Here is a 24708-nt window from a genome sequence, read left to right as displayed (position 1 = left end):
CTTCAGTTAAACCGTTTCTCGCTGTCACCGTCCGCAAAATAATGAGAGAAAAATACATTACCGCTTACTATATTTTAGCTGTCCCTGCAGTGCAATTGCCGCATCATGCATTGTTGCGTCACAGAGGTTGGGGTTGGGGGAGGCGGTTCGACTTTCGTTGGAGTAGCATGTGGCGAGCTGTGTAGGTGAACGGCTAGGTTGTCCTCATTGTACTCATCCAGGGAGCTTCGTAAGGAAGACCGCTATTATCACCGGGAAAATCGCTTTCTACCACCAGCACGGCGTCAGGGTCAGGGGGGGAAGGGGGGGGAGAGGGGTAGGGAACCGGCGTGGCGGCGGGCGGCTGCGCGGCTACCGCAGCAGCATGGCCTTGGCCGCCTTGTCCAATCCCGTCGCGGGTCCAGGCGCTATTTAGCAGCGCTGCACCACTCCGCCTGCTGCACGGCACACAAACGCCGTCACGCCGGCCCGGGACTCACTGGCAGGTAGGCGGCCGCTGCTAGCGTTGTGTCCCAGTGTGTCGCACCACTCGTAGTGCACACTACCACCTGTGCGACTACACCGAAAGACGCTATTTCATTTGTGATTTTTAAAATATTTTTCCAGTGTGCACATTTCTAGAGTGGACTTCCAAGGCCGCAATTTTTTTCCGACTCTAGAGTAGAAACGTCGGAAATTTATCACGGTGTATATAGGGTGTTCGGAAATTCTCGTTACCGACTTCTAGGACTTCTAAGGGGAATGAGTACATAATATTTTGAATAGGCAGTCCAGACCCACTTAACCAAAACTTTTTGAAAATTTCTTCTCGGTATTCGTCATTTAAATATTCCTCCTTGTAACACTCCTTCTGGTAACATCCCTTTCCACGTTCAAACGCGTTAGTTAGTATTACTTTAATCGAGGCACTAACGTATTATTTGCCTGTATTTCTTGCTGCTTTTGTATGTTCCTTAATCCAAGACTCTCTCCTTATCGGTTTTTTTCAACCACACTGGACCTGTTGTGCTGTAGGGCATTTGTATCTTTGTCACGAATATTCTAGAAAGTTACACAGGCTGATGTAACTTACTCCGACATTGGTTTTATCACTTCGTTTATGATAACAAAGCACCAAATTTTAAGTTGAAAGCTGCTGTAGGATACTTACCATCGTTAAGCAGCAATAATCAGCAATACAATGGTTTCATCAATCTGCTGTTCTGATCCCTACACTTAATTGATTGCATCAGAAACTGAAGAGTTTATAGACAAAACTATGGCGGATTATTTTAACCAATAAGACGAAAACCAGCACAAAAGCTGATGTGCCCCTTTTCCAGCCAACGCCTCAATTACTTTTCTCTTTTAATCTTGTATGTTCTACCTCTTGCCAGCACCAAATGTTTATTGAATATCATCATTCTCTCACGGTTTCGAGTGAGAATTTTTAAGTGTTTTCTACTATTTTTTTTTTTTACTTTAGTTTGGTCCAGTCGGTGCTGCCAACGTCCTAAATACTACTAGAAATTTTTATTTCAAATTTTTACTCAATACCTCGTCCAAACAAAACAAGAGAGAAAACAGTGTTTCGTAACGTAGTCATGTATGTCAGACGATATGAGTGGAGCGGATGGTTACTTTTCTCTTTTGGTGACTTGCTGATTTACGTGTTAAGTCCGTGGCTTAACAGCGCAGTTTTCTGCAGTGTGGGATAAGTTTATGGGTGTGATGTATTTTCCGGAAGGGATGTGACTTATCACAAGGAAATGAATGTTGCACGTGTTATAATTTATATGTAGCACCCACAAGTTGCATGTGACTGGCGGAGCTCCATCTTCGTTATGTTAGCTACAACTTGTAGCTTAATGTGAATCTGAAGTACTATGGCGAAATCATAGTACATTATCACCAGTGTGCTGCTAATAAATGATTACAGAAGAAGTCCGTTATTTCCCTTTCTGTGTTATCACAGTTAGCACGCTACTGCCACCATTTGTCCTGCAGTAGCGCAGCGCACAGGGGACATGGTTGTATCATGCCAGTAAAGTTACAACAGTTACACCAACATGGCGTCTTCATGCGATGTCGTTGTCCCAGCTAAGATGTAAGACGTAGTCTTGAGAGAGGTTGTGTAGAATTACTGTCAAACGCGCTATTATTATATGTCATCTAACTAATGAAGTCGGTAGTTTACAATGATTATTATAAACATATTCCATCAGATAAAATAGAAAACGGACTTGTACAACGCTACATAAAGATATATACGCCTATCAAGTTCACACGATCTATCAGTCAAAATTCAGCCTATATCTTTTTGTAAGTGAAGAATACATGCTATTAATGTCACAAGACGATTTAGACATCCCTAAATTCTAAATACAATCCTATTTGCTCTTAGATCGGCGAGTTTAACCTCACACATCTTACCAGCTTTCGGTTGACGCGATCTCTTCGTTCGGCCTTCACTGGCGACGATGCACCAGTTGATTCTTGTCTCCTTAGTATGTCAAGCGTTTATCCAAAATTAAGTGTAAAATGAAGGTCTACTCACGTCATAGCAGTGCAGTAGTGATAGCCTCATGCTGCTAGTTTGGAATATATTTGCAGATTAATTTGGCGCACGGACAAGATGATAATCCTCTCTAGTTTTTACTACAGAACCCAACTATAATGCAAGCAGTTTCCTGTTGGCGCAACTTCAAATGCTTTTTCATGCTAGCTAGCAGCATCTCTCTGTCGTGATTGCCCCATATCACCTTGTGACTTCTTATTCTGTTATTGCTCCCTCATTAAACTCAGACATAATCTGTAGGTATAATGCAAAGGCACAAAGAGCAAAAAAGCTACAGTGAATGTGTGTAACGAGTGGGGTTAAGCATTAGCGAAGTCTATACAGTTTCTCCGACTATACGTACATTTGCTTGGTTTTCCTTCCCTACGGTGTTTACCTGTAACTACTGGCGCGATGATGTAACTGAAATAAGTGGAAGGTATTTTTGTTCTGTCATTGCACCTACAAAAAAGCGTGATTTTTTTCACCAGACGTGTTTCGCTTTACTGAGGTAAAGCAATGTCAGTGGTCTGTAATTAAGTTATTTACATTTTGATTAGCTTTTAAATCGAAAAACAGTTCGTTAAGAATAAATTGATTTGTACTTACCGTGATTTTCGGTTTATTTCTCGCTTGCATCGGGGAATTCCGTCTGCTAGTATATCGTTGTTTTTCTGAGTCAGACACTGATAATTTCGGTCTAATTTTTAGATGTTCTGCTGGACTATGCATTTATTATGTTTTTCACAACAAACTTTTATGCACACCACTGTATTCTGTTTGTTTTAGTACTTCAAGTATGTGTGTGTGGTTTGTGTTTTGTAGTGTTGCCAACAAACCATTCCTCGATTTTGTGTTTGACCTACAAAATTTTTAAAAATTAGATTATTGCGTGTGTGTAATTCAATTTAATTATGTTTCTGTATATTTATGTACTGTATAACAGTAGAGATGGAATAACGATGGAGGTTTTTTTTGTAGGGGAGGGGGAAACTATAATGAGTGGACGTAAGTATATAGCAGCATGATGGAGTGTGAGCTACAGTAGAAGTTGGGGAACGAGAAGTGACATGAAACTATGAGTGAGGTGGAGGGGTGGGGTTGTGGGAGAGTGGTAGGGGGTGAAGGATGGAAAAGACTCTTTCCTTTCTCATGTAATTTCATCAATTATTCTACATGAATGACCAAATAAATATTGGAATCCACTCACAGTTTCTAGTCACTTCTCGCTCCTCACCTTCTCCTGTAACTCACACACCATCATACTTCATACTGCTATATGGTTTCCCCTACCCTACAAAAAGAAACCTTCCATCGCTATTCCAACTCTACTCTTACACAGTACATAAATACACAGAAACATAATTAAATAGAACTACACACATACAACAATCTAATTTTTTTTTAAATGTTGTAGGTCAAAGACAAAGTAGTGGAAAGGTTATGGTGGCAGCACTAAAAAACACAAACCACAACACATATTTGAAGTACTAAAACAGATAGAATACAGTGGTGTGCATATAAGTTTGTGGTGCAAAACATAAGAAATGCATAGTGCTGCAGAACATCTAAAAATTAGATCAAAATCATCTGTATCTAACGCAGAAAAACAGCGATGTGCTAGCAGACGGCGTTTCCCGATGTAAGCGAGAAATCAGCCGAAAATCAACGTAATTACAAATATATTTATTGTTAACGAACTGTTTTTCAATCTAAAAGCAAATCAGAATCTAAATAACTTAATTACAGACCACTGACGATGCTTTGCCTAAATAAAGCGAATCGCGTCTGGTGAAAAAATATCACGCGTTTTTGTAGTTTCAACTACGGACGATCCTCATTTTAACTTTCACTTTTCAGCATACATTCCGCTTTGATATGTACGAGGCAGATTGTATACTATAATTTTATCGTTAAACTATTGATGGGACTGCACATTATACTGTATGTCTGAAATGCAATTCTTTTCCTACACTAACTCTAACTCAGTGGGTATTTATAAAGGCGAGTTCAAAGTCCGCCTGAAACACTCTAGATGTTATTCAGGGACGGTTCCCAATCACACTCAGGCGACAAAAGTCGTGGAATACCTCCCAATATCGTGTCAGACCTCCTCTGCGTGGAGTGGTGCAACACCTCGACGTGACGTGGACTCGAGTCGTAGGAAGTCCGCTGCTGGAATACTGAGTCATGCTGGCTCTTTAGCAGCCCATAATTGCGAAAGTGTCGCCAGTGCAGGATGTTGTGCAGAACTGGCCTCTCCATTATGTCCCACAAACGTTCGACGGGATTCATGTCGGGAGATCTGGGTGGCCAAGTCATTCGCTCGGATTCTCCAGGATGTTCTTAAAATCAATAGCGAACAATTGTCGCCCAGTGACATGGCACATTGTCATAAACAAAAATTCCATCGATGTTTGGGAACATGAAGTTCGTGAATGGCTGCTAATGGTTTCCAAGCAGTCGAACATAACCATTTCCAGCCAGTGATCCCTGTAAACACAGCCCACACCATTATGGAGCCGCTGCCAGCTGCACAGTGTCTTGCTGTGAACTAGAGTCAATCGATTCGTGGACTCTGCGCCACATTCGAAACCTGTCATCAGCTCTTATCAACTGAAATCGGGGCTCATTTGACTGGGCGAGGGTTTTCCAGTCGTCTAAGGTCCAATCGACTAGGTCATAAGCCTAGGAGAGGCACTGCAGGCGATGTCGTGCTATTAGCAAAGGCCCTAGCGTCGATCGTCTGCCGCCATAGCCCATTAACACCAAATTTCGCCGCATTGTATTAATAAATAACTTCGTAGTACGTCCAACAATTATTTCTTTGGTCATTTCGTGTTGCTTGTCTGTTAGCACTAACAAATATGTAACGCCGCTGGTGTCGGTTGTTAAGTGAAGGTTGTCGACCACTTTGCTGGCCATGGTGAGATGTAATACCTGAAATTTGGTATTTTCGCTATACCCTTGACATTGTGGATCTCGGAATATTGAATTCTCTAACGGTTTCCAGAACAGAATGTTCCCTGTCTCTAGCTCTAACTACTATTCCGCGTTAAATTCTGTTAAACTCCAGCGTTCAACCACAATCAGTCAGAAATCTATTCACACGAATCACCTGAGTACAAGTGACAGGTCCGCCAAAGCACTGCCCTTTTATACCTTGTGTACGCGACACTACCGCCCTCTGTATATGTGCATATCGCTACCCGATGGTTTTTGTACATTTGTATAAGGGACCTATCCTCTCCGGTGGTTTGTTGCAGAGTGATAACGTAATTATAATTTACTCGGATTGTTAATCCATTTAAATCTGTATTAGTGAAAATATCTTGACAACAATGGAAAGGCTTGTAATATGCAATCACCAATGCGTAACACAAAACAGAGAAATGCGACAGTCCTCATACTAAACACGTGTGGTTGCCGTCGCTCCGCGAACAGCTCAGCATAGTATCGTTGTGTCTTCCATTACACTCAGTGAATCCGTACGCGACATATGCAGGATGAACAAAAATTCCAAACGAGTCAGTGTTCTGTTCCCAGCCTGGTCGGAGATTTTCTGCGGTCGAGGACTGGGTAGTCCTTATGTTACATCGTCCTAACTGGCAATAAAATCATCTCATATGCAATGTCGTATCGTCTTTCCATTAATGAGATAGCTGAATGGGCACGAACTGAAACCCAACAAATTGAAATGAAAAAAAAGTAAAAGAAAAATGGAACTCAACTGATAAACTTTTTTAAGGCGGTACTTTGAACAAAAACAAGAAAAAAGTCTAGTAAACAGTGGCTGTAAATTATATACCTAAAGAGCTATGAACAAATCTTCGCTATTGCAAAACGCGTCTCTTCTAAGAGTTCTTACGGTATGAATTTTAGAGTCCATTTTTGATGGACATATTTTCCTTGTCTTGGTCAATACTACCTCCTCACAAAATATGGAAAGCGAAGACCTTGCAGTAAAAGAGATGTGTTTTACATCAAGAAGATGAACAAGTGTTTGTAGCTATTGAGGCATGCATTTTAGTGCCAATGTTTACTAGAAAAAAATCAAATGGCTCCAAGCAGTATGTGACTTAACATCTGAGGTCATCAGTCCCCTAGACATAGAACTACTTAAACCTAACGAACCTAAGGACATCACACACATCTATGCCTGAGGCAGGATTCGATCCTGAGACCGCAGAAGCAGCGCGGTTCTGGACTGAAGCGCCTAGAACTGCTTGAACATAGCGGCCGGCAGCGTTTACTATACTTTTTCTTAATTTTTTTGCTTTCTACTATCTCTGAAAGTTTGTCGTCGCAGTTCTGGTTCACACTGTATATCGAACAACTATGCATTAGTAAACTTACCCACACTGCTGTGTACCATTGTCAACGTACAACTAGCACTGCCGGGAAAACAAACGTGAGAGAGAACCGAGCAGTGCTGAATGCATACTTGAATACGAACAGTCAAATGGGCATTACTGTTGTAAATAGCAAGTTCCGTAATTGAATGGAACAAGTTTCTTTCCAAACAAGTCACCCAGTGCATTCTGTCGGCGTCTGCACCGCTGTGTAGATACACCGAAGAGGCAAAACAGTGCGACCGCCCGTTTAATAGCATGTTGTCCATCTTGGGAACGCAGTACAACAGCGATTCTGCGTGGCATGGATTTGATAATTCATCGGGAGATACAAAGCCGAAGATCACGCAGTTACCCTAAGTTATTGACCAGGACTTCGTAGGACTAGAGCTGGCGCCCGATAGTGTGCAAGATATTTCCCAGTTGGGTACAGACCAGGTGAATTTGGTGACCAAAACGTCAATGTGAATTCATTTCCATGTTGGTCAAATCATTGTACCAAGAATCTGACCTTGCGATACTGGCAGTCATCAGCTTTATATACAAGGTGCAAGGGGTATAAGCGGAGATATTTTTACACTGAAGATCCAAAGAAACTGGTACACCTGCCTAATATCGTGTAGGGCCCACCTGAGCACGCAGAAGTGCCGCAACACGTCGTGGCATGGACTCGACTGATGTCTGAAATAGTGCTGGAGGGAATTGACACCATGAATTTTGTAGGGCTGTCCATAAATCCGTAAGGGTACGAGAGGTTGGAGAACTCTTCTGAACAGCACGTTGCAAGGCATCCCAGATGTACTCAATATTGGTCATGTCTGGGAAATTTAAATTCAGAAGAGTGTTGCTGAAGCCACTCAGTAGCAATTCTGGACGTGTAGGATGTCGCATTGTTCTGCTGGAATTGACCAAGTCCGTCGGAATGCACAATGGACATGAATGAATGCAGGTGATCATACAGGATGCTTACGTACGTTTCACCTGCCAGAGTCGTATCTAAAAGTATAAGGGGTCCCACATCACTCCAACTGCGCAGGCCCCATACCATTACAGAGACTCCACCAGCTTGAACACTCCCGTGCTGACATGCCGGGTCCATGGATTCATGACGTTGTGTCCATATCCGTACATGTTTCGTTGAATGGTTCGCACACTGACACTTGTTGTTGGACCAGCATTGAAATCTACGGTCGTACTGCAAAATTCCCACGTCATCGCTACCTCGAAGATGCTGTGTATCATCGCTCATACGCCGACTATATGTGTGTGTGGATTCCTAAGGGACCAAACTGCTGAGGTCTTCGGTCCCTAGACTTACACAATACTTAAACTAAACTTATGCTAAGAACAACACACAGAACCATGCCCGAGGGAGGACTCGAACCTCCGGCAAGAGGGGCCGCGCAATCTGTGACATAACGCCCCAAACCGCGCGGCAACTCCGACTATAACATCACATTCAAACTCACTTAAATTTTGACAACTTGCCATTGCAGCAGGGTTAAACGATCTAACAACTGCACCAGACACTTGTTAGCTTTTATAGGCGTTGTCGACAGCAGCTCCATATTCTGCCTGGTTACATATCTCTGTATTTGAACACTCATGCCCAAAGCAGTTTCTTTGGCGCTTCAGTCAACATGTGGCACCTGCATATCTGCACACATCAGTGTCTTGGTTGTTTTTTCTCTGCGTCGAACAGTCTTCCTACAAACACATAAATTATACGATCTGATGTTTTATGCATGGCCGTAAGTGGGCCGGGAAGTGAACGACGCCTGGCAGTACAGACTTCCCGTACTGCATCCATACGCCCACACGTCAGTATCTAACCCACTGTCGCGGGGAAAATGAAAATTTATTGCTTACCTGTACTAGCCAGCCTAAAACCAAGAGTTCTAATAGCTGTAATTGTTAGTCCGTAGTTGACGTAAATGCTGATGTAATGTTGTGCGGTACACCGTCATAAGTCACCAATAGAAATATCTGCACTTATACCCGTTACACCCTGAATACACAGGGTCCCTCTCCTATGGTCCACAGGCGCTGTTCCTCTCGTGTTTCTCCAGATATTTGCAATTTCTTTTTTGTAAGGTGAAGGTAGAGTCATCCCTAATATGCCTTTCATGCGATGCCCAGAGTCGATGGAAACCGCCGGTCGTTACCAGTTACAGACAAAATGACATTTAAAGCGGAATTTTACGCGCTCTTTCGATAGAGCTGTCCCATGTTACTCCAGTGCGTCATTCGTTTCATCGATTTGTGTTGAAAAGAACAGTAAAAGACGAAAAGTAAGCAGTACTCCAACAGCGACTACGCAGCGCCCTGGCCAGCGCTGAGTGCTACCGCTACTTGCCATTTGCATCATTCTAGCAATCTGTTATATGTATAAAGCAGAGTGTATACGTAGGCTCTCATCCAAAGCCAATGGGTTGATTTCAGGCAAATTTGGCTGCACCGTGGGGCTTATAACCTCCCAACTCCAATAAGACCAGAGATACGGGCAAAAACGCGCTTTTTCAGCTCCTGGTGTGTAGGCTGGCCGGAATGACTGGCATATTGTGTAAGAACAGTATTGGCCTGCCAAATTAACTTGCTTTGCAAGACAGCTCATATGTCAGTGGCAAGAAAGTTTTCTGGGCCCCAACATGTTCACTGCCCTGTATGCAAGGTGCGTTGTGTTGGAGTAGTATCAGCTTCCTTTATTGACTTCCTTTGCATGGCAGCCTGTACATCAGGGGCAAATAAATGATTTTCATGAGTCTGTTATGGAGCCAACCTGCATGACAGGTGTGTTGTGGGAGTAGTATCGGCCAGCTGTATTGCAGGGATGCATAACCTGATGAGCATGGATGGGGAAAGTGACAGAGTGAGGAGGAGAAGAAAATGAGCAGAGAGAGAGGTGGAGTGCATTAGATAGATGGAAGGTGTATAGGAACAGTAGGTGGATGGAAAATGAAGAGGGAGAGGCAGATATGGAAAGAGAAATGGAGAGGAGGATGTGGTAAGAGGCCAGGGGGAGTGAGATATAGTCAGTGTGGAGGAAATGGCCAATTAGAGGGGAGGAAGAGCTGAAGAGACAGAGAGCTTGGGTGTGAGAAGACAGACAGAGGTGGGTGGCTGAAGTGGAGAGACAGAGGAAGCAAAGAATACAGAGAGGGTTAGGAGGAGCCATGTTTAATATATCTGTCCTGCGCGTATGCGGACGAAGCAGCGGGGAAAAGGCTAGTAACCAATACAGATGACCTAGTCAAAACCAGGAAAAAAAATCTGCATCAAATTACCGTATCGCCGCAATGCGGTTACGTAAACGCTGTTGGCCAGGTTCACACACACAGCCTCACTACTCCATAAGACTGTATTGGTACCCAGAATGACGGCGACATGATTTTGTGCTACTGTGGACGTCGCAATGGGCCTGTTGTTGGTACCAGGGGCTTCAAGGAAAAGGCAAAGACTGGTCTCCACATCTGTAGCCACAAGGAAAACACAGAGGACGTGCTCTTCGGCACTTAACAAGGGCTTATGACGACTGCTATGTGGCAGCGCTCCGCTTTCGTTTCCAACAGACACTGTGACATCGTTAACGGCGGAGCTGAGCGTCCAGTGGTTCCACAGCGCCTGGACGAAGAACCCTGGTCTCGTAGTGAAGAACATCCGTGTGCTTTCTGACCCCTACCTCGTGCATCTGCCATACTGCAGTCAGAAAAAAAAATGTTGCGGTCAATCTGTACGTGTTTGAAGGCTGTTATACTAATTTCTGGTTATAAACCTTACGTCACTGACAAACTTGTGGCGGCTCCGTTTATAAAAATAATAAGGACTGAATCTCAAGCGTTAAATTTCTGAAAAAATTTAACTTAATACAGTTGGTCTCGGTTCAGCCATTGCTAAAAGGGGCCTAAAATTTAAAAAAAGAACTATGGAAACCTTAATTAACCAGTGTAAGTATCATAAGAGGGACCCTGGAATTCGCGTCTCATTGTTGTCAACTATTTTTCGTTGCTCCGAACGCTGAAAAATATCGGAGTACTAAACACACATGAAAGAGTGAGTAATTGTCTCAGCTTCACGTAGCAATAAAAAAATACACACTGTGCAAATTGATAGAAAATACAATAATCTCACTATCGCCTTAGTTCATTTTGTAAAGGTGATGATTGACTGGCTACTGTATTAACAACAACTTGTACATTCTTTCAATGGCAGTACATGCATTAAGTCTCGTAGTAATAACCTCCTAACAGCCTTCAATAAGGAATCCGATATAATGCAATCAATAGCTCTGGTATATATATATATATATATATATATATATATATATATATATATATATATATATATATATATATATATATATATATATTAAATTCCCAAGAGACAAGAATGATCGTGAAATAAATGTAGAAACAGACGAATCTCACTGGTTCCGTGACATAAGCTACAAATTATTCATGAAGAATTACTTTCGAATATAACTGCAGCCTACTCCGCTGAATATAATCACATATTCGTGCATGAAAGCATATGTTTCTGTTGTCGTCTGTTCTTATGATGACGGGCGCTTTGCTTAACAAGTAAAAATTTTTTATAGAGTCTAATAATTCACCCATTCTTCCAGTTCATTCACTTTCCTAATAGACGAGTATTTAATTGCAGAAAACCAGAAGTGAATGTGTTGCAGGTTCTTGCCGTTTGTGCCTCAGATGTAGCAAAAACTGTGGAAATGGTTTCTTTCGTAATGGGATATAGTTGTATTCCTATTGACGTTTTAGTGTGACATCTGTGTAGCTTCCCTTTCAGTACAGTTGTGGTGGTTTATTTGGAACATTAAAATAATGTGGATGCAGCGTACAAAAATTCGTGTTGTTTGGTGGATATACGACGTCTTTCTGCAAAAGGTCTGGTTGTCTGGTTTTCACTAGCAACATTTTGTTCTTAAAGGAAGGCGAGGTCTTCGGTAAATACCTGTATGTTATAAGAGAATCGTAAATAAGTGTCCTATAATGTACGTTTCATACTTCCCAGGAGCATTAGGAAACTAAAGAAAGACAATTGTGATGTCATTTTGTTTAGTTATTGTCGATTTTTTATGGCTCTATATGCACTCCCTATAGAAAAAACTATGTTACCAATCAATATAAAAAATACTATTCACACTCATATGATATCGAAATCACACCTGTAGTTTGGTGGTCGCTTCGACAGAGCCCATGCAAATGTTTTAATTTCATGATTTTGTTGGTTCTACTGTACAATCATTGTTTGTGAATTCCTGCCTCTGAGACATATTCATTGGCCTTTTGTGTGATGTATTTCCCGGCTCTCGAGCTCTGGAGGCTGGGATATTACGTTTACGTGAAACAAATATTTCGAAAAGTCATTAAAAAAACAATTTTCCCAACTTCTCGGTCTGCTCCCATCAGTACTTTCAAACTGATGTTTTGTTAGCTTTACAACTGAAGTAAATATCCTGCCGGGAAAAAATGTGTGTACGTTGACCCTTTACAGTCATTCTACGAAACAGGGACCTACCAGACCAGTACAAGATCGTAACACATCATTATATGACGTCCACATAATCAGACTAATTCCTCCCATCACATAAACTAAGAGTTATTTCATTTCGTTCGTGGTTTTTATCCTGCTGTTGGTACTAAAAAAACCGTGTGACTACCTTTTGAAATTGAAATTAGGAACGAGTATTTATTATGCATAATCTACAGGAAAATGACAAGCATTTGTAAAACTGCTCCAAAATCAATTACGTGTCAGGTTGGACAAGTATCTCTGCTGTCAAAATAGACTACATGTAGTGACGTAGCATCCAGAAGAAATTGCCGGATGTCACTTTAACTCTGTACATATACGCACCATCGGCGGATATACAAATGAGCAGAGTTGCAATTCCCTGTGACATGTTGAACGCCGACGACACTGCATCACTATTGTTCGTGTCTGTTTGGATATATCCCGAAGCGTTAAATAAACTGGTATAAACATGCGTATTCAAATACAGGGATATGTAAACAGGCAGAATACGGCGCTGCGGTCGGAAAAACCTATATAAGGCGACAAGTGGCTGGCGCAGTTGTTAGATCAATTATTGCTGCTACAACGGCTGGTAATCAAGACTTAGGTGGTGTTATAGACAGAGCACGAGCGATGAGACACAACATCTTCGAGGTAGCGATGAAGTGGTGATTTTCCCGTAAGACCATTTCACGAGTGTGAATATTAGGAATCCGATAAAACATTGAATCTCCGACATCGCAATGACCGGAAAAAAACATCCTACAAGAACAGGACCAATGACGACTGAAGAGAATCGTTCAGCAGACAGAAGTGTAACCCTTTCGCAAATTTCTGCAGATTTTAGTGCTGGGCTATCGACCAGTGTCAGCATGCGGACCATTCAACGAGACGTCACCGATGTGGGCATTCGGGGCCGAAGGCCCACTCGTCTACCCTTGATGACTGCTCGACACAAAGCTTTGCGCCTCACCTGGCCCAATCAACATTGGACTGGAAACACGTTGCCTGGTGGGACGAGTCTCGTTTCAAATTATATTGAGGGGTTGGAGGCGTACGGATATGGAGAGAACCTTATGAATTCAGGGGACTGTTCAAGCTGGTGGAGGCTCTGTAACGGTGTGGGGCGTGTGGAGCTGGATTGATATTGGACCCCTGATATGTATACACTCCTGGAAATTGAAATAAGAACACCGTGAATTCATTGTACCAGGAAGGGGAAACTTTATTGACACATTCCTGGGGTCAGATACATCACATGATCACACTGACAGAACCACAGGCACATAGACACAGGCAACAGAGCATGCACAATGTCGGCACTAGTACAGTGTATATCCACCTTTCGCAGCAATGCAGGCTGCTATTCTCCCATGGAGACGGTCGTAGAGATGCTGGATGTAGTCCTGTGGAACGGCTTGCCATGCCATTTCCACCTGGCGCCTCAGTTGGACCAGCGTTCGTGCTGGACGTGCAGACCGCGTGAGACGACGCTTCATCCAGTCCCAAACATGCTCAATGGGGGACAGATCCGGAGATCTTGCTGGCCAGGATAGTTGACTTACACCTTCTGGAGCACGTTGGGTGGCACGGGATACATGCGGACGTGCATTGTCCTGTTGGAACAGCAAGTTCCCTTGCCGGTCTAGGAATGGTAGAACGATGGGTTCGATGACGGTTTGGATGTACCGTGCACTATTCAGTGTCCCCTCGACGATCACCAGTGGTGTACGGCCAGTGTAGGAGATCGCTCGCCACACCATGATGCCGGGTGTTGGCCCTGTGTGCCTCGGTCGTATGCAGTCCTGATTGTGGCGCTCACCTGCACGGCGCCAAACACGCATACGACCATCATTGGCACCAAGGCAGAAGCGACTCTCATCGCTGAAGACGACACGTCTCCATTCGTCCCTCCATTCACGCCTGTCGCGACACCACTGGAGGCGGGCTGCACGATGTTGGGGCGTGAGCGGAAGACGGCCTAACGGTGTGCGGGACCGTAGCCCAGCTTCATGGAGGCGGTTGCGAATGGTCCTCGCCGATACCCCAGGAGCAACAGTGTCCCTAATTTGCTGGGAAGTGGCGGTGCGGTCCCCTACGGCACTGCGTAGGATCCTACGGTCTTGGCGTGCATCCGTGCGTCGCTTCGGTCCGGTCCCAGGTCGACGGGCACGTGCACCTTCCGCCGACCACTGGCGACAACATCGATGTACTGTGGAGACCTCACGCCCCACGTGTTGAGCAATTCGGCGGTACGTCCACCCGGCCAACACCGCGGTTCCTGGTGTGTCCGCTGTGCCGTGCGTGTGATCATTGCTTGTACAGCCCTCTCGCAGTGTCCGGAGCAAGTATGGTGGGTCTGACACACCGGTGTCAATGTGTTCTTTTTTCCATTTCCAGGAGTGTAGATACGACTATGTCACGTGACGCATACGTAAGATCCTGCCTGATCAGCTATATGCATTCATGTCCATTGTGCATTTCGACGGAATTGGGCAATTCCAACTGGACAGTGCGACACCCAACACGTCCAGAATTACTACAGAGTGGCTCCAGGAACACTTTTCCGCTGGCCAGCAAACTCCCCAGACTTGAAAGTTGTTGCGTCTATCTGGAGTGCCTTGCAAATTGCCATTCATAAGAGATTTTCACTTCCTCCTACTCTTACGAATTTATGGACAGCCCTGCAGGTTCAAGGTGTCAATTCCCTCCTGCGCTGCTTCAGACGTCAGTTCAGTCCATTGCGGCACTTCCGCGTGCTCGCGGGTTTATTGTCAGCCGTGGAGGATTCATGCTGTCAGTAGCCTCCAGCACTACATCAGACATTAGTCGAGTCCATGCTACGTCTTGTTGCGGCACTTCTGCGTCCTCGCTGTGGCCCTACACAATATTAGGTAGGTGTACCAATTTCTTTAGCTTTCAGCGTGTAACGGACTTGAATAACGCCAGATGTTGAGTGATAACTCCGACTGACACGGAATTGCCACGTATTCGTATGTGACAGTGATATCAGCAATTGACAGAGTTTGAAAGGGGCCTCATTGTGGATCAATATTTGACCGGCTGGTTGAATCATGCCCTATTCAGATTTGTGGAGAACCGGATGTGACAGTGGCCCGGTGATGGACTGTGTGGGAACGTGAAGGCAGGCATCCTCGGCGTCAATATTCCAACCGACCACGTCTGACCACCAGAAGGAAAGACCACGGAATAGCCCATCAGACACATCGTAACACCTACACATGTGTCTACCATTCCAGAACATGTAATCTACTTCCTGCAGACGCCGTCCCGCCTCGTTTGTGGGAGACTGTCACGAGCGGGCGTAGGAAATTAGGCTGCTGTTGACACCGCAACACAAACAGCTGTAGATGATAATTAATTATCATTTATTCTAGAGAAGCTGCACAGCCATCAATGGTATCTCTTCTTTCAGAACAGTTACTGTCTTCATATACAAACGGCTGTTTTGAAGCGGTGTCACAGAGCGACGTAGTGCTATGTGTGCGGCGCGGCACGTTACTTTTTTTTACCACCCTGCCAGTGTCCACACACGTAGCCAGTTTATGGTATGTACACCCGTTACCGAAGTTAATAGAGTTCACCAGATCGTTTAGTTATGAAAATGCTCGCTCAAATTTTGTGCACTCTGCTCTACAAGTAATACCTGTTTCAGTCTTAGATCGCACAACAAGCCACGCGGTTTTAACTAACAGTCCAAAGCAATAATTTTGATATTCCGTCCGAAATTCCACACGACTTCCTCTATACCGTTCGCTTAAATACACTTCGTACTACTTCGCGAACTCGTAATTAGCATTTTTCCGCGATTTTACGGTACTTTCGTCGGAGCTGCTTTCAATGAGATGTTACTAGTTCTAACCCTCAGCCCCGACCCCCCTAGATCACACCAAAGGCTTTGTTCCCGGCATAGATAGGCGTGAGCCTGCATTTTTCTGATTGGCTGATATCACAAACAGCAAATCAGGTTGCAGTATCATCCCGCGCTAACCTGCGCTTTACTTCAATGACCAATCATAGTAAAACATTTCTTTCTATGGCAATTGCTAAATAAACAAATTTTGGAAAGTATCAAATGTAAAATTACTCCTGAAATTGATTAGTTTGTGTTCTACTCACGATTTATTAGTACCATAAACTGACTGCACATTTAATTATAGTAAATCCCTTGTATAGTTTCACTGGTACTTCGTGAATAAACAAAACAAATTTCATTTACTTCTGTTCTTCTTCACTCATACAACACTCACACTGCTAATTACTACACATATAAAACAATTATAACTAAGGAAATACATCAAATATTAATCAAACATAACTTTACAACTTTATTTTGACTACGACTGCTAGCACTGTCCATCAACTGCTGACCTCTGCCGCCTACTAGTACAACTACGTGCAGCTCTGTAATTCAGGTCCATGTCAGCTGCTGACATTTGAGGATGACTCATGCCTATAACGTTATCGTCCTAACAAGTAACAGGAGCGATGCGAAGGCGCTACGCCTCATGTGGTTGGCACTGGACTCGCATTCGGAAGGACGATAGTTCGAATCCGTCACCCCCAGGCGGATTTAGAGTTTCCAACATTTCCCTGCATCTCTTGAGGCAAATGTTCTTCCTTTGAAAGGTCACGACCGATTGCCTTCCTTCCTTGGTCCTAGCTAATCTCCCTTTTTGCTTTTTGGTTGGTGCCATGATAGTGAAGCAAGGACTCCTTGTGAATGGCATCGCATTGTGTTCAGTGAAGAATCTCTGTTCTACACTACCCTGGAAGACTATTGTTGTCGAGTACATAGGCGACGTCGGAAGAGGCCCAATTCCAGTAAGGTGAGAGGCACAGTGGTATCACTCTTGACTTCATGGTGTAGGGTTTCATAACGTATGACTTCACGTAACGGCTGTTAGTGACTTAGCAAACTCTGAAAGCACAACGCCAAGCCACGGTCATCCTACGTCCTCATGTGTTAGCTCTCATGTGACAGTAGTGAGGTAACCGTTTTCAACAGGACACTGCTCGTCCGCACGTGGTACCTGTCCTTAGGAACTGCATGTTTGATGTAGAGATGCTCCTGTGGTCCCCAAAATCGCCAAATATCTTGTCAATAGAACGTGTGTGGGACTAGCCTGGACGTCCAACTGTGTCCCAGCGCCATTATCCAGGATAACAAGGGCTAGTTACAACAGTTGTGGGCTAACTTCTTTCAGAAGAGAAAACTACTGCTTCATGATAATCTTAGCAACCCAATCAGTGCATGTATCCAAGCCAGAGGTGGTGCAGTGCCATACTGATAAGAGGGCTTGTACTGCCAACTTCTTCGCAAATCTGAGTCGATTTGGTAACGACTTATCAACTCATGAAGTTTTATTTCGTTTCTCCTCCATTTCTGGGTGCTTCAGTTTCTTTTGTCAGCCTATATACAGATTGTAACGGGTACAAGTGGAGATATTTTTGCATGTGGTGTCTTTAATGTGTACACACGTCAGTATGGTGGTAGTATCTAATAGTCTTTTCGCAAACATGTCACATAATTTAGTAACTGATCGCCCACGTGTCAACACTTTAAACCTGACCTGCTGCCCAAGGTAAATTAAGCATTAATAGCTTGCTCTTGCCATATGTACTTGGAGATGTTAAAAAACCTAAAAGCATATTACTAATAATAGCTATAATTAGTAGTTTGAAAATTAGGTAAATACTGTTGTTATGTACAGCACACTGTTCGAAGTGACCAATAAAAGTATCTGCACTTATAGCTGTTATACCCTGTGTATATTTATAAAACACACACACACACCCACACACACACACACACACACACATATATATATATATATATATATATATATATATATATATATATATATATATATATACAGGGTTATCACAAATGATTGAAGCGATTTCACAGCTCTACAATAACTTTATTATTTGAGATATTTTCACAATGCTTTGCACACACATACAAAAACTCAAAAAGTTTTTTTAGGCATTCAAAAATGTTCGATATGTGCCCCTTTAGTGATTCGGCAGACATCAAGCCGATAATCAAGTTCCTCCCACACTCGGCGCAGCATGTCCCCATCAATGAGTTTGAAAGCATCGTTGATGCGAGCTCGCAGTTCTGGCATGTTTCTTGGTAGAGGAGGTTTAAACACTGAATCTTTCACATAACCCCACAGAAAGAAATCGCATGGGGTTAAGTCGGGAGAGCGTGGAGGCCATGACATGAATTGCTGATCATGATCTCCACCACGACCGATCCATCGGTTTTCCAATCTCCTGTTTAAGAAATGCCGAACATCATGATGGAAGTGCGGTGGAGCACCATCCTGTTGAAAGATGAAGTCGGCGCTGTCGGTCTCCAGTTGTGGCATGAGCCAATATTCCAGCATGTCCAGATACACGTGTCCTGTAACGTTTTTTTCGCAGAAGAAAAAGGGGCCGTAAACTTTAAACCGTGAGATTGCACAAAACACGTTAACTTTTGGTGAATTGCGAATTTGCTGCACGAATGCGTGAGGATTCTCTACCGCCCAGATTCGCACATTGTGTCTGTTCACTTCACCATTAAGAAAAAATGTTGCTTCATCACTGAAAACAAGTTTCGCACTGAACGCATCCTCTTCCATGAGCTGTTGCAACCGCGCCGAAAATTCGAAGCGTTTGACTTTGTCATCGGGTGTCAGGGCTTGTAGCAATTGTAATCGGTAAGGCTTCTGCTTTAGCCTTTTCCGTAAGATTTTCCAAACCGTCGGCTGTGGTACGTTTAGCTCCCTGCTTGCTTTATTCGTCGACTCCCGCGGGCTACGCGTGAAACTTGCCCGCACGCGTTTAACCGTTTCTTCGCTCACTGCAGGCCGACCCGTTGATTTCCCCTTACAGAGGCATCCAGAAGCTTTAAACTTCGCGTACCATGGCCGAATGGAGTTAGCAGTTGGTGGATCTTTGTTGAACTTCGTCCTGAAGTGTCGTTGCACTGTTATGACTGACTGATGTGAGTGCATTTCAAGCACGACATACGCTTTCTCTGCTCCTGTCGGCATTTTGTCTCACTGCGCTCTGGCGGCAGAAACCTGAAGTGCGGCTTCAGCCGAACAAAACTTTATGAGTTTTTCTACGTATCTGTAGTGTGTCGTGACCATATGTCAATGAATGGAGCTACAGTGAACTTATGAAATCGCTTCAATCATTTGTAATAGCCCTCTATATATGTTCTTTCAGACATGCGCACCATGCTACAACTCGTTCGGGAATCGGCGAAATGCCGCGACTAATGAGAATAATGGGCAATGGGCACTACATTAGTATTGTGTGGATAAGTTGAGAATTTGGGTCTGACGGGAGGCCGTGCAACTGCAATGACCACTGTGTCTTAGCGGCTCAGTGGTCAGAGCGTCTACCTAGCAAGAAGAAGTCTTGGGCTCGAATCCAAGTTCGGCTTACTTTCTCATTGATTTCAGTTAATGCTTGCTCGCAGTCAGTGTCTGTAATTCTTTGTGTTTTAATATATTTATAGGTTCTGCAAGCTGTTACGCGTTGTATCGGTGAGCGTGTAATCATATCCATATTATTGAATATAATCGATAGGTGACCCTTATCTGTCCTATTCTTTTCGCATACTGAACGAAGGAAATCGACGGTGTATGTACCTCTGTACGTGCTCTAATTTCTGTTAACTTACTCTCACGACCCATACGCCAGATTTACGATAATGGCACCATGATGGTCACTCCATCTACTTTGAACACATGTTTGTAGAATTTACCCAACAGTGCCCTGGGAAAACTAGGTCGTTTAGCTTCTATTGTTTAAGTTGGTCGAAGAAAATGTGTTATAAACCACAAAAGGAGAAATGTACCTAACTTTTTGAATTTTACTAACATCTTTGCTACAATGGAAAAGTATGTGCGTCCTGAGAACTTAGTAATAACCTTTTGGAATTATACCTAAGTCCTTCCTTTACTGACAGTTCTGTTTGATTCAAAGTTGGAATCCAATATCATTTTTGTAATGTCTAATCCAACAAACATGTCTTTTTTCAATTTTGATTCTGGTAGATTAGGAACTTTCTCACAGAGATCATTGAAATGTTCTGTATCTTTGCTTGAGGCCTTACAAGTTGTTTCATTACGCCCAACTTAATTTGTGGAGACAGCAATAGTAATTATATGCAACATTGTAGGATACATAGAGGAATCTGCGCCATATGTCTTAAAATGTTTATTTTATATTATAAGCAATTGTATTTATGCTCATATTGGAATTAAGAACACTAAAAACTACAAGAATAAGAAATTTCCATCAAAAATGTGTTTTCATTGTTGTGTTATGAATTATTTTAATTTAAGCCGGATGTCTTTCTGTCATCAGTTGCCCTGAGGGACGAAAGCGGAATGAACTATTTTTTGATAATCTTCTAAGATTTTTTTCTGAGTATTAGTAGGAGAGGCGTTCAAAAAGTAATGCGACATCGCTCTTTCTCAGAAAATTCGATAAAAAAAAATTCGGAATTTGTTGTGAGACGTCGTCGGATATTCCCGCTTCAGACTATGTACTTTCAAAAAGTTCCCATTGGTGACGGCGCTAGATATGGCATTCAAAATGGAGTCTGTAACGGATGTACGTTGCAAGCAGAGGGTCCTCATTTGGTTTCCTTTGGCGGAAAAGCAGAGCATCGCAAATATTCATCCATCGCAGATAATCATAGGCTTTTTCAGAATGCCTACGGTATCCTGCCATTAAACAAAAGTACGGCGAGTCGTTGGATGAGGTGTCTGTTAGCATCGCAACGAGGTCGACCTCCCGCGTGCCGGCCCGCCGCACAGAGCTGCGACTCCTGCAATGGTGGAACGTGCGGACACTCTCATTACAGATGTCGGACGAATCACAATCAAGCACCTCCCTGCTCAGCTGGAGGAATCTGCTGGTAGTGCCAACACACTCGTCCACAAATTAGGGTACTCTAAGGTGTGTGCCCGCCGGGAGCCTTGCCGCCTAACAGAAGACCATAAAGAGCAAAGAAGGACCATCTGTGCGGAATTGCTTGCGCGCTACGAGGCTCATCGCGACGATTTTTGTCGACGTGGTCACAGGCGATGGAGCATGTGTTCATCTCTACAAACTGGAAATAAATTGGCAATTCATGCAGAGGCGTCGTACCCTCTCCTCCAAACGAAAAGTTCAAACCCGCACCCTCAGACTCTGAAGGAGTTATTATGTTCGACGTCCTTCCGCATGGTGCAGCGATCAACCCTGAAGAGTCTTGTGTTACCTTTAGGAGACTGAAGAAACGACCTCGGCTTGTTCGTCGCCACAGTATAATGTACACGTGCTTCTCCTTTTCCATGACAATGCAAGCCCTCACACAAGTCTGCGCACGAGGTAGGAGCTGACGAAAACTTCGTTGGACTGTTCGTACTCGTCCACTCTACAACCCTGATCTCGCATCTTCGGACTACCATCTCCTTCGCTCAATGAAGGATGGACTCTACGGGAAGGGGTAGGTGGATGATTGGCGGGTTGTTGATGTAGCAAGACGTTTGATCCGCCGTCGACGAGAAGAGTGGTTAAACGCTGGCATGGAGGCCCTACCAGTAAGGTGGCGTAACGCTATCTCACTGAAATGAGGTTATATTGAAAAACTGGGTTTTATAGCCAAAATAGTGGTGGACAATGTCAATGTGATGTATTGGAGCCCAGTATAAAACAAACCTGCTTTCAGAAAAAAGAGTGGCGGAGGTGATGGTATAACTTGGCTTCTGTCAAGGCGAGTATTGGAAACCGTTTCAGACTACAGTCGTGGTGCCCGGTATATCAGGTTAAGGTTGAATAACGCCACGCGAATTCGATCCGTCCTTGATTCACAGCGCAGGACCCGCGCTGCGCCCGAAACAAGTGGAGCAGGCCGCGCTGCAACCCCTCTCGCTCCACTCAGGGACGGCGCGGCCGCTCCTGCTCGTGTTACATTCTGATACCAAGCCAGACATATCTTAGGCCACCATTTCAGTTGTTATAATTTGTATACAACATTGCCATAGATAATAGGCATGATGACTGCGGTAGTCCATCATCTCTGCCCGTCGTACGATTCTAAATTAATATACTTCCCTCTACAATTTTCACCCCCGCTGCTCTACCCACTCCCTCCCCCCCCCCCCCCACACACACACAGACACACACACTTTCCTCCCCTACTATAATGGTGATCTGTTGATGCCTCAGAATGTGTGCCCTCAACCGATCCCTTCATTTACTCAAGTTGTGTTGTGCCACAAATTTCTTGTCTTTTCAATTCTATTCATTTACGCGATCTACCCATCTAGTCTTCAGCATTTCAAAAGCCGCTATTCTATTCCCTCCTAAACTGTTAATCGTACATGTATTGCTTCCAAACATGGTTACAATCCAGAAAAATACTTTCAGAAAAGGGTTCCTACCACATAAATCTATATTCGACGTTAAAAAATTTATCTACTTCAGACAACCTTTTCTTGTCATTGACAGTCTACATTAAATGCTCTCTCTGTTTCCGTCATCATCAGTTATTTTGCTACCCAAATAGTAAAACTCAACTACTGTTGCCAGCTCTTTGGTTTCCATATATTTTGAGGAGGTAGTATCCACGAAAAAACTGTCAAGCTCTAAAACGTATACCCTAAGAACAGAAGGCATTTTTCAGTAGAAAAATGTTTTTCACAGTAGCGAGGATGAGCAAGGGCGTACACCTCTACAGGTATGCATTTTAACAGCCTATATTTACTAGACTTTTTTTCATTTTGGCCCATACTACCTCCTCAAAGTTACCTACCCTACAGACTGAGGAACAACGAAACCGATACAGAGATATCAGAACGATTTTCACATACAACCTTTGATTCAGTCCTTTCTGGACCAGGGTCCTTATCCAAAATGGATACATTTACCCTTTCCCATTATTCGTGATAGCTTGTAACATCTTCAGGGAATTACCCTATCTAACTATAACTACATATACTCACCAAACAAAATTTAAGTAAGTCTCGTAAAAGAGAACACCGCCCCGTCTGGAGCGCTGTAGGTGGTATAGAACAGGTACCAGGAAATCACGTGACCCACACACGCTGACACAATTCATGGAGGTGAAATGATGTTAATGTGTCACACAGCTGTTACGCAATCAGCGCTCTATTATCAGTCGACGTGGGACGTGACAGCATGACAGGAAGGACCTACCCTGTTCGGTCGTTGCCATGACCAAATCATAAATCAAGTTGCCCAAATTATTGGTATATCAATGTCCAACACGTCTTTGACGTATAATGTATCATGCTAAGACATGTGACACCATAAGAACAGTGGTCGCTGAAAGATCATGGCAGCGACTGGAGGCGAGTATCGCATCTTGTAATCACGATCGATTTCCGTCCCACCAGAAATTACTTACTTCTGTCTCTGTATGCGAGTCGATGTCAACAGGTTCCCGAGCGAAAGTGCAATGGACACTTACAGACTGCTACCTGGCTAAAGGCCATTTCTCACAACGGCACATGAAGCTGCCCGTCTTCACTGGGCGAAACGACTCATAAAATTGACAGCAGTTGATTCGGTGCGTGTTGTGTTGTACTAAGAGTCACGATTTTGCCCCTTTTCAATTGATGCAAGGTATCGACTGCATCGACGTCCCAATAACGCGTTTAACCTGCAGAGTGCGGAGGGCATAATTCAGGCCGTAAACAGTTCTGTGTTATTTTGGGGCGTTCTTCGTCCAGTGAGTTAGAAATATCCACTCAGGTTACTGTGCACATGAACCCAGCTGTTTATCTCAACATTTTCGATGGGCAAGTGTTGTGACGTGCTTCTTTTTATCTCCTCTAAACACTCTAAAACACTGTATATGTAGCTTTTTACACCGTGTGTAACATGGATGATCAGTTATGTTATGTCGACAACATAAAAGGTGGAAATAGTCGGAATGTGCTGTCCAGAGTCCAGGAAACAAACATGCGGTACTCGTAAACGTCCGCCCAAAATAAGTTACGATCAGCCGAAGTCCCATAAAGGAATCAGACAACTAATGGCTCATCGGTTTTGCTCACCTGTCTCACGTAACAGCACGTACCGTGTAGTAACGAAAGCTGTTCTAGTACTTGCTCTTCGAGAAATCAAGGTTCAAAATTCTACGAAACTGTTGAAGACCGTACGAGAGCGCCATCCGTCAAGCTGAGGTGTTTGCACGGCAGGATTAAGCGGCAGACCAAAAGACTGCCCGCACTGCGTTCGAGTCTT

At 43.7% G+C, this 24708-nt stretch overlaps 1 protein-coding gene across 1 annotated transcript in view; it reads left to right on the top strand.

Annotated features, from left to right (window-relative positions):
* Positions 1 to 396: 396 nt before the first annotated feature.
* LOC126484059 (retinol-binding protein pinta-like) overlaps positions 397 to 24708 on the top strand; it is an 84747-nt gene continuing 60435 nt past the window's right edge. The window contains exon 1 of the mRNA XM_050107409.1: positions 397 to 485. The gene's annotated coding sequence lies outside the window, so the exon portion shown is untranslated. The remainder of the gene's footprint in view (positions 486 to 24708) is intronic.

The sequence above is a fragment of the Schistocerca serialis genome, chromosome 6, assembly GCF_023864345.2.
Source record: "Schistocerca serialis cubense isolate TAMUIC-IGC-003099 chromosome 6, iqSchSeri2.2, whole genome shotgun sequence".
Lineage (NCBI taxonomy): Eukaryota > Metazoa > Arthropoda > Insecta > Orthoptera > Acrididae > Schistocerca > Schistocerca serialis.
Note: the sequence above shows the minus strand (reverse complement) of the source record. Positions and strands in the feature narration are given on the sequence as shown.